An 18,342-nucleotide genomic window follows, 5' to 3' on the forward strand; every position below is an offset into this window, starting at 1 on the left:
TATGGTTGAGATGGACTGTTACTTGTAGCCCTTTACCTGGAAAGATTACCTGTCAACGTTCAGTGGTAATGGTCACTCTTCTTCATGGCCTTAAGTATTCTTTTTCCAACATGCTTCTCCCTTCACTCACTTACCATCCTTTTCTCTCTCATGCTTTTTATATCTCTAGCATCATCTCTCTTTTGCATCTTTGCCTCTCCTCCTTCTCCCGCTGCCCAACTCTGCCAGGTCCTGCGTTAGATACGGTAACAAGGAATTTGGACTCGAAACTGCTGCAAACATGAAGCTGGCTAAGACTTTTGCTGGTAGCCTGAAGAAAATCCCACATAAGGAGGTTTCAGTAATTTTTAACACAGAATAGAATAAAAAAAGTGCTGGAGTAGTCTCTCTTGCATACTCAGAACAGTCTCTTTCAGAACTACCCTTGCTGTGCTGCCATTCCCACCCTCATCCCTACTCCCTGCCCTTCACCTCCTTGTTGATCTCCTCTCTATTTCCACTGCAAATCCTGTCTGCTAGGGGAGCATCTCTCTCTCACGGCCTTTCTCAGCCAACATTATGCACAGTCAACTCCCTCTGTTATCCCCACCTACTCAATAAAATCACACCACTCTCCTCTTGACAGCCTTCACTGTCAGGTTTAGTTGCCTTGCCAATAAAGCAAGCCATCTCCAAAGTGAATCCTTCCTGGCAACATTCCCTTTAAGGATAACAATTAGGAACCTGCATTTCAGAGGCAAAATCAGGGAAATTAAAGGAACAAATCTTTGGCCAGTCTGCTGTATAAGCAAATGTTAGTGGGTTTTTATCACATGGAAAACAGACTTGGAATAGCTGCTCTTCTCTCAGTAACCGTATCTTTAATAATAACAATGGTAGTGGTAGTCATAGTAATAAAGTAACTGTGTATATTAGATTGAATCAACGACATAAAACTACTGTTGTAACTATAGGCTGGGTAACTTTCCCTGGCCCACAACACAGACAAAAGGCCAGAAAAAATATGAGTTGTGAAGTAACTACCCCTCAATTCATTACTTCAGTTCTTCCCTGTTCTCTTGGGACATGTAGTTCTTAACCCTGATGAGAAAGTGCCTTGGACACTTTTTCCACTCTTTTCTTTTTGTGGAAAATATCCCCTAAATATGTCTTTTGGATGCTACCATGCAACAAGTATGTGGCTGCACAGGGTCAGTATTGTTAGTGGCACCTGATAGAAAATGTGTTTAGTTTCATTTGTAGGATATTAGGAACCCGCTACTTTAGAAGTCAACTTACACCAAAAAAAAAAAAAAATAGACTAACATGAGCAGCATATTATATGGAGAGTCATCTTCTGGACAGAATTTGAGCATTTAAAAGGAAACAAAACCAGAATGGTAATCCTTCAAAACTGGTGCAGCACAAAATGAAAGATCATTTGAATCCCTCTGGGCTAGAAAGCCCATGTACCCATGGGGACCTATTACAGCTAGAGCATTAATTGGGGAAAGTCTGCGAGAAACATTTGCAATTGCAGAAGCTGTTTGCTGAGAAGATGGCTGATTTGCATAGGCACATTGCTTAAGCACTTTGTAAATGACAGTAATTAGTTATTTTACTATTTAAATTACCTTGAATTATTCTTACATGTAACAACTTCGCACAGGGTGCATCATCATGTTTGTTTATACCAGTAAGCATCCATCAGTTGGACAGGGACAAAGCAGAAGAAAGAAAGGCAGGACATTTCTCTTCCACTTCCATCTTGTCTTTTTTAGCCTGTTAGCTGAAAAAAACTTTTCCCCATTTTCTTTCATAACTCCTAATATTACTTTTCTCAATGTTACCAAGTTGATTATGATTATTACTCTTTATGAGATGGAAATTCTCTCAGCCTGGGTGTTCATTCTGCTGTCTTTAAATATACCCTCTAATTTTCAGTTTTACTGTTTTATAGATATCTCAGCAGTTGTCAAAATTCAGTTGTGTAGCATTGCACCCACAACTACTAAGGCACTACAGAGTATATCAGCAAAACTGGGAAAAGGGAAAGATGGAATGAACATTATTCCCCAGTTCAGAGATGAAAAAATAAAAGACAGCATCATCCAGTAATTTCACTGCAACATTCACCCAAAAAATAATGCCAGGTCTCTGAAATCCCAAGACTAACTAAATATACTGTGCCTATTGCAGTGAGGCTGGGTACACTAAGGATATCTAGATGCTGCTGTGCTTCAGTAACAATAGAATTCCAAATACATAACACAAATACAAAATTCAGTCAGATTTTTATTGTGCTTTGGTATCAAAGATTTAAATGTAGCCAGAAACTAAGAGCAAAGAAATTACTCTCTGGCTATGTTGCTGCCATATTAAGGGCAGTGTAAGCTGTCTACAACTAATTTTTTTTTTTTTTTATCATCATCATTCTTTACTTAAAACTCATCTTTGACACTGTGTCACTTTGAAACTCACGGTCATGCACACAACTTAATCAACCGTATTCCTTCCTTCTCTTGTACGCCTAACTCATGCTTTAAAAGTTCTTTGTCTTCCAGTTCTCCCTTCCTTGGGAGGAGATTATGATCTCCGTACCTTCTTTCTGTAAATCCTGTGCCTCACTGTCTTCTTGCCCTGCACCATATTTCAGGATGATCATATTTTCTAAAACAAATTAAACTACCTTTGTCGCCCAAAATTATCAGACATTACAAAAATCTAGATCTCATTCATGTAGGTCTTTATCCAATGTCTCCATCTACATGTGACCTGAATGCAAAATATCTAGAGACTGATCAACACAGACAGCAGCAAACAAAAATTGCCCTTATGCCCCCAAATCCCAGAGGGCTCCCAGTATCCCCTTCTCACAAGAAGAACTTGTGCGTGTCCTCATGGATCTTTGACCTGTGAGAATCAAGGCTGGATATCCAGAAACACTTCAAGAAAGGGTGGCAACTTTACTTCACACAGCTGTTTTGTTTTTCCCTCTCCTCTGTCACAGGAAGCTGCTTCTCTCTATGTTCAAAGTCTTTCCTCACTTAGCCCTTTCCTATCGAGTCTCTCATTCCCTCCTCAAATGTCATTTCCAGCTTCCAACGCCCTTAATGCTAGTGCTCAATAGTTACTTGTTCAATGATTAGACCAGCATTTTCATGCTTTCTCTCACACGGTATCTCAAGCTTTGAGGGAGTACAGTGAAAATATCCCCAAATTTGTGCATTAGTTCTCCTTCAGTTCTTGCCTTTTGCACAAAGCACAAAAATGTTTTGCAAGTAAATGCATGTATACAGCTTCCTGTAGTCCTGGCCCATCGTTCCTTGCTGCTGTAATGATATCTATAGCACACAATAATTAAACTTCATAAACAGTCTTTCAATTAAAAAGAGAGGGGTGGGGCCTGACTTAGCTCCCATGAAAGTCATTAGGTAGACATTTGCCTCGTTCTTTAGATGAGTAACTGTAATTCTTCATGGGATTTTCAGAGAGAAAATTCCTCCTTCTTTAACTTTCAGGAACAGATTGCTTCTACAAATTATATGTATTATACTAGCATTCTCATACATGCAAGAACTCTGTTGTACCATGGGGCATATATTGCCATATGCTAAAAGACAATTTCAGTGCCAAATGGTTTCAGTTCATAATAAGCAAAAACAGAACCAGCAACAGAAACAAGCGCCAAGAATGAAAGTGAATTTTGCTCAAGGCCCTGCAGTATACTCCTGACCACTCTCCACCAACTTTTCTCAAGCCATGACACAACTTGTCAGCAGCATGTTGACATTTTGAAGAAATCACACTTTCACTGTCCACCTTGCTCTCCTGCCAGCACCAAAGTCCTCCCTGGGTCCTGTCTCCCATATCTCCTTCACCCAGTACTACACAAATGTCTCTGGGGTTTGTAAAAAGTTCATAAGGGGTTGCTTTGAAAACTGCACACATTTATAAATCAAAATCTCACTTTCTCTGTCCCACAATGGGTTTGCCTGAAGGTCCTCAGCAGCTCCAGCTGTGAGCCTCCACACAATCCTCTAAACTCTCACTGGGGCTACCTGAAGGAGCAGGGTTTGTTAGGACCCTGGTTTTACAGCCTCAGACCTATAGTTTGTTGTGTTTTCCTCACTGCTGAATGGAAATAGTACAGCATTTGAGAAGTGCCAGGGGTTTTAAAACTAATTGAAGGCCCTTAATTGAAATGCAGAGAGACAACGTATTCATTCATCCATATTTTACCAGAAAAATTAACTGCACATGGAATTAATTTATGGCACTTTGTTTACATCTAAGTATAAATGAATGTGAAAAATGAGTGACATGTTGGAGAAACATGGAGAAATAAAGATCTGTATGGGAAAATATAACCCTGCCAAGAATCGATTAGTGTAATTTCAGCATCAGGTAATAATCTGATTATTTTCAGATCACAGGAAGAGTGATACATTACCCATTTCATTCTGTTTTGTGTAAAGCAATTGTAAATGTTTTCCAATTTGTGTGTGTGTGTGTCTGTGTGCATGTGTTCTTCAACATGCTTGTGTTTTCCACTAAGTTTAAAAGTGGCCTAATTTGGAACTGTCTTCTAACGGCTACAGTTGTGGTCCAGTTTCCACCACCTCCACATAGTTGGAGGGTTAATAACGTGCAACGTGCTGAAGGACTGGCTATAAACTAGTAAGAAAGGCAATGGCTGCTCCTTCAAATCCCAATTTTACAGCTGCAGAAGGGAGAAACAGAGACACTGAAAGCTTCTGGATCAGAGGGGAAGTCAATGGAAAAAGTAATCCCCCTCTGTCTAGACACTCTGAATCCCAATTCATTGCCTCATAATTCTTGTTATTTAGTATGAGGTTGAAGAGAACTGCTTTCATGCTGGAAATGCCTCCGAGCACCATCATGAGCTGTACTGATTCCCGCCCTCTCTTTGCCCTGTCCTGCGTTTTGCTGTCGGTAGCTAAGGGATACATTTTGCCCATGGCTCAAAGGCAACATCTCACATGTTTCCTCATTTTGCCTAATTCCACTTTTTGTCAAGGTGGATTTCCTTAAGATTCTGGTGGGTATTAGCTGGTATTAGTTACACTGCTGACTGGGGGATAAAAAACATAAGAAAAAGAAAGAAAGAGAGAAAGAAACCATGCATGCATCTAGCAAAACTGAATTGATTTCAGAGGAAAATCTCCTGATGCCATAATCTCTTGTTACGTTACCTTATAAATCAGCACCTCTTACAATTACAGAAGTGGGGTTTTTTGGGGTTGTTTTATTTTGTTTTGTTTTGTTTTTTTGTCCACACTCTGGTATTACAGAAACTGCTAAGTTTTACAGAACTCTTACAATTACTGAATTTTGTTCTTGGTTAGCAGTACAGACTCTAAAAAAAGGAGCTGGAGTCCTGTTCTTCCTCACCATCCCCGAGACCATTCACACTTTGAGGGCATTTATAGGATGTGTTTGCCAGAGTCAGCCACCTGCAAATGTTCTTAGCAGATTTTAACAGAGAATACTGAATACCAAATGCAAGCTTGATCCTTCATGTATTGAAAAACAGATGAGCAAATTAAAATCTTCTGGAAAAGAATTTGGGTTAAACACAATCAGCATCTGGGGAGGTGGTATGGTTTGTTGATTGGTTTGGTTTGGTCAGGGAAAATGGCTTAACTGAGGTGAGTTTTATTGGCTTTTCAAACATAAAGTCTATGGTACTTGAATATATTTATCATCATCTAATTTATGGTGGATTATTCTAATAGTTACACATTCGCAATGTGGCACTTTCAGGAGTATGAAGCTTAAAAATTGGAGCAGAGGATTATGAACTTGTTCTGAAAATGGATAAAAGCCTGAATAGTGATGTACTTCATAAATAGATGCAAGTTCGGAAAGCCAAAGGTGGCAAAAAGCAAATCAATGTGAAATGTGTTCACCAAAGTCCTAATCCCAAATACCATAGGGAAAGGTTTCAGGGCACTCAGTGTGCTTGGCAGTAGGCACAAATGCTGAAGACATCCACCTGTAATGAGGAGAAGCCACCCTGCTGCACCCCCAGAGCTACCTACCCTAACACCAGTGGAGTTTCAGCTCTTTCCTTATCACCTTGCAGCTTTCTTGATCAAGAAGAGGGACTGACTTTCTGCCGGGGATGTGCTCATCAACACAAAACTTATAGATGTCTTCATTCCAGTTTTGCTGCTAAACAGCTGCTGATTTTAGAAGTTGATGCTTTGCCTCCTGCCTCAGTTTCTCTGATTCCAATATGGCAGTAATAAAGTTAATTTTCCTAATTGTTAATTTCCTGCTTATTTGGCTTGAAATCTTCAGGCAGTAAGCACCGTTAGAGTTCAGTGTTATTATTTCTGCACTGAGTACATGAGGGCAGCCCTTTGCTATACATCATGTTACTGTTTCACCATCTATAACAGGTATACAGCCAACCAACATAATTTTCATGTTTGTAATATAAAGAACCCAGAGTTAACCCTGAGTATTTATTATTTGATGTTGTTAACAACAATAACATCTCAATTTGGGAGAGGTGAAAAATACATTTTTTTGCAATAAATTTCAAACATATTTGAAGTTTGGCTGCTTGAATAGCATTTATTTTCATCTTCATTTTATTTGTTTTGTTTAACTTCTGAAAGATAAAAAGCTATATAATCTAAATTATCTACTTAAGCACTTTGCCCAATAAAAGCCTAAGCATGTATTTAAATGCTTTCCTGAAACGTAGTCTCCAATTTTGCCATAAGATCTACATGTGACTTCATTCTTTTTACAAGATTGAGGATTTTTTTTAATGTCATGTATCCCAAACTCCATTTTAAACTGTATCCCTCAACAAGGAATTCAAATATTTCTCTTTCTTTCTTGCAAAGTGAGTTTGTTGCAGCCTCTGCCACAAAGCAAATGACAAGCTTGACTCTAAGCTACAGAGCAGCTAATTCAGTTCAATAGTAAAAATTAGCCAGAGGTATCTTGGACAGTACGGCCAAATAAAAGCTGTGCTCAAAGAAATCCCAGTCCTCCTAATTTCAGGACTTTGATAGGGTCTTTGCTCTCAAAGGCTCAAATAAATAAATAAACGAGGCCAAGGAATTCATTTGAAATATTAATTAAAATGCAAATTAAATCCAGATTGCATGGGCTTTAAGAAGTGCTTTCTGAAGTTTCCATGAATATAAAGCATGTGACAAGCTACTGTTTTAAATGATCTGCATAAACATACATTGTTGAAAAACTGCTTGACTTGAAAATAACCTTACCAACACCATGAACTGCAAATAATGAGAGGAAAATCTTTAGCAATGACAGCCTTCATAACTGACAACGCTGTCTGTCAGGCTTTGCACCATGGCGGAAGGGAAGGCGATGTGACGTGCCCTGGCCCACCACTGCTCCTGCCCATCTGTGGCGGTGGCCCACTGCCGGCTCACGAGGACACAGGCCAGCTCCTGCGGGATGCAGCGTGCCAAGGTGAAATGGCTCTGTGAGAGCTGGCAGCACATAACTGCTGCTGGCCAGGGAGGCAGGACAATCCACCTCCCTGGCATCACTGCCACAGCATTTGCAATGAGGCCAGCCACACTCCAGTGTTACAGATTTCTTCCAATCTGGAGTAATTGGATGTAGAAAATACCTAATTCTTCGCTTTCTCGGTGCAAAGATGTTCTGTGTAAAGTACTCTCCTTTTAAGTCAGCCAGCCTTGCTTAAATTTCATCCTGGCATTAACAAGTGTCTTTTTCTGCTAAGGTTCTCTTTGCACCACAATTCAGTGCTGCAGATGTCAGCCTGACCTCGGTGCCAGGGAAGATTATGGAGCAGATCATCCTGAGCGCCATCATGCAGCATGTGCAGGACAACTGGGGGATCAGGCCCAGCCAGCATGGGTTTATGAAAGGCAGGTCCTGCTTGATGAACCTGATCTCCACCTATGACAAGGTGACCTGCCTAGTGGATGAGGGAAAGGCTGTGGATGTTGCCTACCTGGACCTTAGTAAAGCCTGTGACACCATCTCCCACAGCATTCACCTGGGGAAACTGGCTGCTCCTGGCTTGGGCGGGTGTGCTCTGTGCTGGGTTAAAGCTGGCTGGGCGGCCGAGCCCAGGGTGGTGGGGAATGGAGTCACATCCCGCTGGTGGCCGGGCACACGTGGTGCTGCCCAGGGCTCAGTGGTGGGGCCGGTCCTGGTTAATGTCTTCGTCGATGATCTGGGCAAGGGGATTGAGTGCTCCTTCGGTCAGTTTGCAGGTGACACCAGGCTGGGGGGGTGTTGATGTGCAGAGGGCAGGAGGCTCTGCAGAGGATCGGGACAGGCTGGACCGATGGGCCCAGGTCAGTTGTATGAGGTTCAACAGGGCTCAGTGCCGGGTCCTGCCCGTGGGTCACAGCAACCCCCCGCAGCGCTACGGGCTGGGGGCAGGGGGCTGGGAGTGCCTGGAGGAAAAGGGCCTGGGGGTGCTGGTCGACAGCCGGCTGGATGTGAGCCAGCAGTGTGCCCAGGTGGCCAAGGCGGCCAACAGCATCCTGGCTTGTGTCCGAAACAGTGTGGCCAGCAGGACCAGGGCAGTGACTGTCCCCCTGTACTGGGCACTGCTGTGGTCAGGTTTGGGCCCCTCACTACAGCAGGGACATGGAGGTGCTGGAGCGTGTCCAGAGATGGGCAACGGAGCTGGGGAAGGGTCTGGAGCACAAGTCTTGTGAGGAGCAGCTGAGGGAACTGAGGTTATTCAGCCTGCAGAGGGGGACACTTAGGAGGGACCTTACTGCTCTCTCCAACTACCTGAAAGGAGGCTGTAGGCAGGTGGGGGTTGGTCTCTTCTCTCAGATGACAAGCAACTGAAGTGCAAGCAGCCTCAAGTTACACCAGGGGAGGTTTAAATTGGATATTAGGACAAATTTCTTCCCTGAAAGGATGGTCAAGCATTGGAACAGGCTGCCCAGGGAGGTGGTAAAATCACCATCCCTGGAAGCATTTAAAAATCATGTAGATGATGTGCTTAGTGACATGGTTTAGTGACGGACTTGGCAGTTCTGAGTTAACAGTTGGACTTGATGTTCTTAATGGTCTTTTCCAACATAAATAAAAAAAAAAAAAATGAACTACTGAAAAGAAGAGAAAGACAAATGAAATAAGAGCACCACCTTAAACAAAGACTAACCCAGGCACCTGGAAATCCTTTCTCCTAGCATTAACTTAATGTTAAATGATGCTGTCAATAGATTACAACCTCTGTTTAATTTACTTTTAATTTCTCCTCACTCCCAAAGGCAAGCCTTGTGTCTACTGATTTTACTTCTGACCAATAGGCTTTTCACAGTTTGACTGGACAGCTACTTCTGACCTTCTGCCAAGCGATACAACCCTGTTAACTGGCCCTGGGAATGGGCCGTGGGTTGGCCAGGACTCTGCTGGAATAGGCTACGGCCAAGTGACACCACTGAGCAACACAATCTCAAAGCACTTTATGAAGAAGATAAATTATGTTTGGGATACATTATAAAGAAATAATCTAAGTACTTCACCACACTCTTGGGAACACCCAGCTGTCTGGAAGGAAGTTTGGGCAGCAAAAGCATCATGAAAAAGTCTATAAGGGAGGGGAAGATTCTGCCTTAAGAACTTCAGTAAAGCCATAGTAAATAATGCATAAGACCACATGCTGAATGGCAAAGCTAATAAGAAATATCAAACCTCTGCACGTTCTCTAACCTCATCCATCCTGCTTGCCCATCAGGCAGGTGCTCAGAGAAATAAGACAACATGACTATGGACAAGAGGAGCCTATCAAAGTGCAAAAGCACCAGGGGCTGAGTTAAGGGTACAAGGCTGCCCTGCTCTGACATTTCCCAAATTCTAAATGCAGGAGTTTGTAATGAAAAAAAAATTTAATGTGAGAGTGATGTGTGCCAATTAATATATGAAGTTTATACTGCCCTGCTAGGGAGAGCTTCTAGGAACACAAGTGTAATACAATTTAGTTTCTGTACCTGGAAAAGTCCATCTCCCTGCATTTGTCAGTCATTAAAACCATCAATGTCTTTGACCGTAACTTCATGGCACTACCAAGGACTGAGGGATTTCCAAATTCTCAGTGAGTAATCCAGAGCATCTTCATGCTACGGTGCAGTGACATGCAGAAACACTACCAGATGTCTAAAAAATACAATCTAGATGTAAGCTGCACCAAGACTAATCAATGCCTTGAAAGATCTGGCTCAGTGGGTAACACCATCTAGATGTGATGCTCTTGCCTTTGATTTCTGAGCAGACATGGTTAAAACAAAGTCAGGTATCTTGTCGCAGAAGTGCCCTTTGTTTTCAGAGCTATCAGTCTTTAAAGTTTTTTTTTACTTAATTGAAAATAAAATTTCCCCAGAGTGATGGAGTCTGTTCTTAATGCATGTGTGTAGCTCTAATTAATGTTAATTATTTGCATTCACCAAGGGGAGAAGTGTATTACTTCAGTTGCCTACTTGGAATGTGTTACTTTAGCCTTTCATGTGACTGCAAGTGGTATACTCAATGGGAAAGATGCAGCTGTCTCAGAAACCAAGTGTCTGGGATGCCTGAGGATAATCCAGATCAGGTGTAGGACAGGATGTACTACACCACAGATAGCACAGCCAGGCTTCCTGCACCACACAAATCTGATTCGCAGAGCTTGCAAAACACAGCAGCATAGAGATCACTGCTCATTCATTTTCCCTCTGCACATTTGGGCTGGGGAGTCATTTCATCAGATACTTATACAGTGCCTAGCCAAATGGGTCCTGAGCCTCAGTACCACACCGCCTCAGCACAAACACTAAACAAGCCCTGGCCAATCTGGGACCACACAACAGGGCAGTGCTAGATCCAGAAAAAAAAATGCCACATCTCTGAAGACCTAAGCTTAATTTTTATCTACTGAGCTACACTTCATTTTGTGGCAGGGCTGAAGTCTCTGAGGGATGTCTCTTCCAGAGCACCGCTGAAATAATAAAGCAGGACAGATTTATCCCAGTTGAGGAATCTGGGCCATACTTTTTCATTGTAAATAAACTGCAAAACCTGGACATCTTCCATGCTCTTCCCCACACATGCAAGTTCATCCAAATTCATCAACCTTGCCAGCATCTTTCTAGATGGTTACCCTTTAACTAGGGCTTTATTGGATAACTGTAACTCAATTTGCTGCAGCTGTGTGACCCTGATTTGCTTTTGGAGCGGAGCGAGCTTAGGGAGGAACAGCCAAGTGGGAGCCCACCTGCCAGGCAGCCAGTACAGTTAGAAAGGACCAGTCTGAATGTGCAAAATCTGGCAGGTGGCAAAGATGCACTGTTTATTTTTCCTAATGACAAAATTAGCACATTGATAATAATCAAACAGAGATGTGTGCAGTGGGGGTTTATTTAATTAACAAATGTCCTTTTGCAGGTGCTCATCCATGCAAGCTCATGTTGCTCATGTCCCTGGAAAGCTCATACGCAAACTGCCTTTGGCTTCTTTTGTCTAGGTTTGTTCTGGGAAGGAGGTGGTTCCTTTTTTAGTCTTGCCTTTTTTAATCATGTATTCTCTTTCTTCAGAATGTCATATTCTTGTTCACATCCAAGAACACAGATCACATCTAATAGAATAGATTGCTTTGAAAGGTGCAACGGAAAAGGCTTTCTTCCAATATGTGCCCACAAAGTCGTGTCAGGAATGCCCCCTCCTGATACTTCTAACTATAGTACATCTTCATATCTCACAACTACCTGATTGGAACTGGCTTTTCCTTATTAACAGTTATCTGTGGTTTTAATATTTAGTAGTTAGAAACATCTGACTCCTTGCCTACCTTTACGTAGTACAGCAGCTTCACAGACATGACCATGCTTTTTGCTAGCATCCAGCTCGAGGGATTTATTAGCATCTGCTCACAAGTAGCAGAAGCTAATAGACTCCTCCTAGCTTGGCTACAGACAGTCAGGATAATCTTCTGGATGTCACTGCTTCAACCCATACTGCTAACTGAATTATCCATCCATGCATGATTCTGATTTATCAAGCAATCCTATCACAAGTCATCCAACGCTTTCCATTCATTGAGGGCCAAGTCCTGAAAACAACTAGATTTTTGCAGCATTACTCCCACTGTTAGAATATTACCCCTTCCTTTCTGTGAGTTTTCTAAAGATTCAGAGTGGAGAGTCCCCAGACTAAAGCAGCTTTTCTGGTGTAGATTACATCAGCATACATTGTACAGTTACCAAAACACCATGTCTAATGTCAGTGGTGGCGATACAACTGTTCTTTTGTGGGTTTATATTATGCATTGAAGGACTTGGTGCAGCTGCTTGAAGAACTGCATCCACCTGCCTGTACCATATTTCCAAGAGGGAAGTTGGCCAGCGTACGTAACAGAAAAGATTTTTCTGTTGTACACTCTTTCAGAAAGAAGGTAGGTGAAGGAGAACAGTAGTAGACACTTTGTACAAAAGTCAATTCAAACAGTAGCAGATTTTTTCAATTTTCCCCTGCTCAAGGGACATCCAAGCATCACACTGACCTTTCTTAGAATAGAACTATAAATCTCTAACTCCAACGTCTTCTTTTTAAAAGGACTAGGTGGAGAAGGCTCAAGATATGAAATTCAGATTTATCTTTTACTTATTCGTGATCTTTTCTAGAGATAGGTCCTGACCCAGAACACGACAAATTTGCTACCAACTTCTATGACAGTCAAGGATATTCAAGTGCTGGTTTTGCCCATTCTTTTATGGAGATAAGGTCCAGATGTGAAGTAAAAACTCTTATTTCTTCAAACATTATGGCTGGATTTGAAATCAAGTTTTATATTTCCTTTGTTTCAGCTTTGAATTTTACTCATTCTGGTTTGTTCTGCTTTTTTATTATTTTTATCAATACTCAAATCTATTCTAGCCATGTCCAGATAGCCATAATCAGCCCTCAAGAGTTTGCAAGGTAAGCACTGCCTTGAAATCAGTGACTAACAGCACAGTAGTAAGGTTGCATTGTAATAGTCCCTCATTAAGGGCAGTTGTGTAATCTAGGCTTGAATTTCTCTATCTTGGCTAATTTTGGGCAGGTAAAAGATGGAGCCAGATCCAAGAGAAGAAATTAAATGGATGCTAGTCATATATCAGCTCAGGAAGAGGGTTGTTCATCTCGGGGATTCTAGGGGTGTTTGAAGAGTCTTGCGGGATTGCCTAGCATGGTAGTCATGATTGCGACTGGAGCACATTGTCAGATAGATACAGGCACAAACTTGTGAATCAGTAGTGCAGCCATAAAACACCTTCATGTCATTGGGACAGGGACATAGTCAATGAAATGAGTTAGTAAGAGTGGGACAGGAAGGCAGAGAAGGATGTGAATAGATTAACATTGCAACCAAGAAGTGCATATTCTTCAGTGTAACAATAAAGGGATCAAAGACCAGCAGGTGAAAGGCCAGAAAAGAAGGCATTATAGTTATCCAGGTCATGTCACATGGTTGCACCAGAGAACTGCAGAGTGGGATTTTGAAAAGTCTAGATAGGAGATAAAAAGGTAGGACTGAAGCTGAAGACCTTTCTCATGTAGAGCCAGAGAAACTTAGAAGCCAGTGCTTGTGATAACAAAAAAAGAACAAAGTACTGAAGTACAAAAAGAGATTGCATTTGGCCAAGAGAAGACAAGAACACAGGGCAGACATGGGACCGAATGGAGAACAGGGCGTCAGGAGTAGGTGGCATGGCTGAAGACAATAGAAACATAAAGTGAGTTAATTCTCAAAATAAGTATAGAAGTGCCTTTTTAAAGGAGCTAAAGACAAAGAAGGGGGACTTTAAGGATGTATTCAGTAATAGAGAACAGGAGAAGGACATGGAGGCAAAAACTTCTAAAAATGATCATGTAATTAGTAATGCTGGCACAGTACATACTGAAGTAATAAAACCATTCTCTGCTGCCTTTGGAGGTGAAAGAAACATCACTGAGGATGGAGAGAGCTGCTTTTTCTTTCATGTGGGATTTTAAAAAACACCTGCAGTGTGTAATATGTCCATTATCAGCAATCAAGCGTAGAGCAAAAGAATAGGGAAAAAGGAAAGAAGAGAGGTCCAGAAGTGTGTATTTAACTGATTTTGTTGTTCCATTTGTTGTGGAAGAATCTCTGTAAAAAAAGCCTGAAATTACACGTGCACACATACACACATATAACTTCTAATGCAAAGCACTGAAAATAGTAAATACTGCTAGAGATGGATATCATGGGCTTTGTTTAAGACGTAATCTGTATTGCTTTTGAGTTTATGGAGCAAAAAGAGCTGTTGAAATTGAGTGAAAGCTGCAGCCAGAGTCTTTAATCAATCTCCAAAGCTGTTTATTGTGAGTATAGTATAAAGCAATAGAGATTAATGTCAGTTTCTATAAATCACAGCAAAAAGCATCGTCTCTTTCATTGCCAGAGGTGTAAATATCTTCCTTCTTTTCTCTCAGACTTCGCTGTAACATGTTGGCTGTGGAGGTCCTTCAGGAGGAAAGAACACAAGCACAGTGTCATATACTTCTAAAACATGTACATTTAAAAATAACTTGTATATTTATTTACAGAACTGGAAACTGCTGGAAGTTTTAGGCACCTAATTCCTACTGAGAAGCTTTGAAAATCTCAACCCATCTAGAGAAGAGAACTACCAATTAACTGCAGCTACCACTGGTGGGAGGAACCAGGCATACAGCAGGCAGCAAATCATCTTTCCAGTGCACATCCCACAAGTTCCAGATAATTAATCCAATAGACATATCACCATTTCTTTTCCTTGTGAAAGTAGTTGGTTGGGCACCTCTTATGACTACTTTTTGGTGGGTTTTTTTCTGTAGAAAGGGAAACAATAAAGTGAGTGACAAAAGAAATTGTAAAAAAATCCATGGGCATATTGAAAAAAGTTCTCTATTTATATGACTCCAATCTTATTTTACATTCATTTATGGCCTTATACTGTAAGAAATGGATTTAAAGCAGAAAGAAGAGAAAGCTATGGGACAGCTCATTTGCAAATCTAAAATGCCAAAGAGGAAATACTAAGCAAAGTGGAAAATAATTGCCATCTAAAAGTGTCAACATAGCATTTCTGCTTTTCCACCACTCCCACCAGTCCTGTTCTCTCATCATTAGCTGTTGGTTGAACACCTCTATCAGTGCCTCACAAGAAAACTGCAATAGTTGCCCTTTTATTCCTGTCCTGATCCTTAAGAGTCGCAATGCATCTGATGCAGTTCCACAAACCACCTACATGGAGAGAGATCCTGCTTTTGAAATTAGGTGGCCAAGCCTTCACGTACCAAAAATGGGGAGATGCTCCCTCCTCTGGGAGGAAAGTCACAGTGTCTAAGCCAGGCTGCTCCAGTGAATAACTCTATGAAGGAATCTCATATATACGATGGTTGTACAGGGAGTTAATGGAAACTAGCTTCTGGAGCCAGGCACTTAAATTGTCTGGAGCACTTATGGGCAAATGTTGTGAATGCACAGCAGTGGGCACAGAGTTCAATCTTAAAGGGTCCTTAAGGAAGATCAAAGTAGAAGCTCATTGACCTAAAAAGTAGGGGCCAGCATCAGTCAAATTAATGTATTGTAACGGGCAGAAGTGAGCCTTCAAAGTAACCGTGTCTCACCTGAAGTCTAGACATACCAGCTTGACCTTTGCAAAAGACTATGGGAGCTTGATGGAGCACACAAATCCTAGGACCTTCAGAAAAGCATCATCACACTGAAATCTGTCTCTCAAGATACTTCCAGAAAAATTTACAAACTTCCCTTTGCTGAACATAAAGTTATGGGTAGACTGAGCGTAAGAAATACATATTTGGCTGTTCATCTTGTTTCCTAAACTCACAGGCAGAATAGTGAAGTAGGATTCAGTCACTGCATTTGGAGGAGATTCCTACAAATCCCCCACTGATTTATCTGAATCATATTTTCTGTTACCATTCCTGTTAAATCACTAAGATCTTTGAAGGGAATTCTCCTTGGAATTCAACACCAAGGGAAATACTGTATGGATTAAAATCCAGTTTCAGGACAATTGAAAACTATGGCATAATGCTTTTCTGGGTCCTACACTAAAGGAAAGCATTGATAAAGTACTAGAATATTCAGACTGGACTGATTTTTGCTTGCTGACTTTTGATAAAAACTTTCAAGGAAAGAATATTTTCATTCCAAAAGCATTTAATAAATGTTAAGCTACTAGCCCTGTTATAGTTAATTAAACTTAAGGAACATGGAAGTGGATAAAAGTTCATTAAATAGGTACAGGCTGACAGTGAATTGGAATACTAATTGAGCTTTTATGTGCAACAAAAGAGATACAAATGGAAATGCACTGTTATTCTAGTGAATGCCTCACATAAAAGGCCCCAGTGGAGCAGAGAATGCATGAAGGAAATTGGATTGTAAAATCTCTGAGATAAAGATCAGTTCTATGAAACACGATGCCCCATTGCTTGCTTTTCTATTTTGAGAAGATTCTTTTAATAATGCCAACAAATGATGCAGTGACTGCTGTAGGTGCGTTTGAAAGGTTCCCAGTCAGACTGGAAATGAGGCAGTTGGATTCAGGGCTTACAAAATAGAAGGGGATGTGATGGGACCTTCATTTATTTAATGGTATGTTTGAGTATCGCTGACTTAAACAGCATAAAAACCTTAGATTAGAAAGAGCTACATATTCTGATGCTGTTCTTAAACTTTTTAAACGTAATGGTTATTTGGTTTGAAAAACCTTTCCCCAATTTAGTTTGTAGCATAACCCTGAAATGCATGTGAACTGTTCTGTCTTAGAGGAGAAGAAATGGGGCTGGGCTGAAATGACTATACAAAGTGTTTTTTCTGAAGGCTGGAGGACACAACCAAACCATGCGCTTCTCCCTGGGTTTCCCTCTCCAGTCACAGGAGCTGACCAGGTGTTGGAGGACACGCCTTGTACCTCCAAGCCAGGTTCTGCAATGCTCCTTAGGACTACAGCTGACTTTTCACCCGCAGTAACATTGGTACTAACACACTTTCTTGAAGAAAAAAGAAAGTATGCATACAACATTTCTCACACCATTTGGAAATCAGCTTACTTGGGAGCATTGACAGGCAGTGGAGAAAATTATGGAATGGCAAGGGGAAATGCTAAGAATCTAAAGAGAAAGGCTGAATTTTGGGGCATTTTTTTCTACCTGGAGCAAATGTTCATTGTAGGGCAAATGATCACTTTAAAATGTACTTATTTTAAGTATGTGTTGAGCCAGAGATGTTAATATATTAACCTCCATATAGAATTCTCCAAATGTTGTTATGTGGCAATATCAGTTGTAATTTGAACTGCTCCCAGAGTTCACAATAACATATTGAACCTGGACTTATGTCCTCTGTCTCCAGCCAGTACAGTCTCTATGCATGTAAATTACCATTAAAAAGTCCATTGATCTATTTGATTTTTTCAGCTATCTTATAAGATAATTTTGGATGTACAGAGCCATCTCCAGACAGCCTAATTTCATCTACGTCCCTGTGTCTTCAGTGGTGTCTAGCCAGGAGGAACCTCCCACAGAGCTTCTGGTGGGATTTCAGATGTTAGGGAAACGTTTACAAATGTCAGGAGTGCACTGCTGTGGAGTGGATTCCCTGGGGAAGGGCAGGGAGTGCTCATTATTGAAGGTTTTAAGAGACAGATGGTAGGAACACCATAGCTATTGGTTCTGGTGGGGAGAGGGAGGAACTAGATGATCTTTGAGGTGCCTTCCAGCCATATGAGTTTATCATTACACAGTCATGGTGTTTTCTGCCAAAATAGCTTCAGGGTACCTCACTGTATAGACAAAATTAAATTCAGATGTAAACATTAATCCTGTCAAGTCCAGTTTAAAGTACATGTATATTTGGCATTCCAGTCATACAAAGAGAATAGATCTAAAAATGTTATGCCTAATAATATTTTGGGGGTTTTGTAGATTATTCTTAGACTTTCTCATCACATAGAAAGAGCCATTCAAAATTCAACTGGTGTTGATACAAAGATTTAAAAATTAAAAAATACTTCTTTTGGAGAGCATGTTTCAACTGTGCACTAACACGGGAGAAATGTGGGGAGACTGCCATGATCCTAGGCAGGCCAAGACACGTGAGATCTCACCTGCCACGTGTGAACTGAAAATCTGGTCCAGATTGTGCGTTGACCCATGAGCTTCTCATGGAAACCAAGATTGCCCCCAGTCTTCAGCATGTGCCAGTCACAGACAATGGTCTCAAGAGCGATCCAAAATAATGCAGACATTTTCAGGTTCACTAATGTGTATTGTTTACCTACAAAGATAAACTCGTGTGTTTGGGTTTTG

Source organism: Falco biarmicus, chromosome 8 (genome assembly GCF_023638135.1).
Source record: "Falco biarmicus isolate bFalBia1 chromosome 8, bFalBia1.pri, whole genome shotgun sequence".
Taxonomy (NCBI): domain Eukaryota; kingdom Metazoa; phylum Chordata; class Aves; order Falconiformes; family Falconidae; genus Falco; species Falco biarmicus.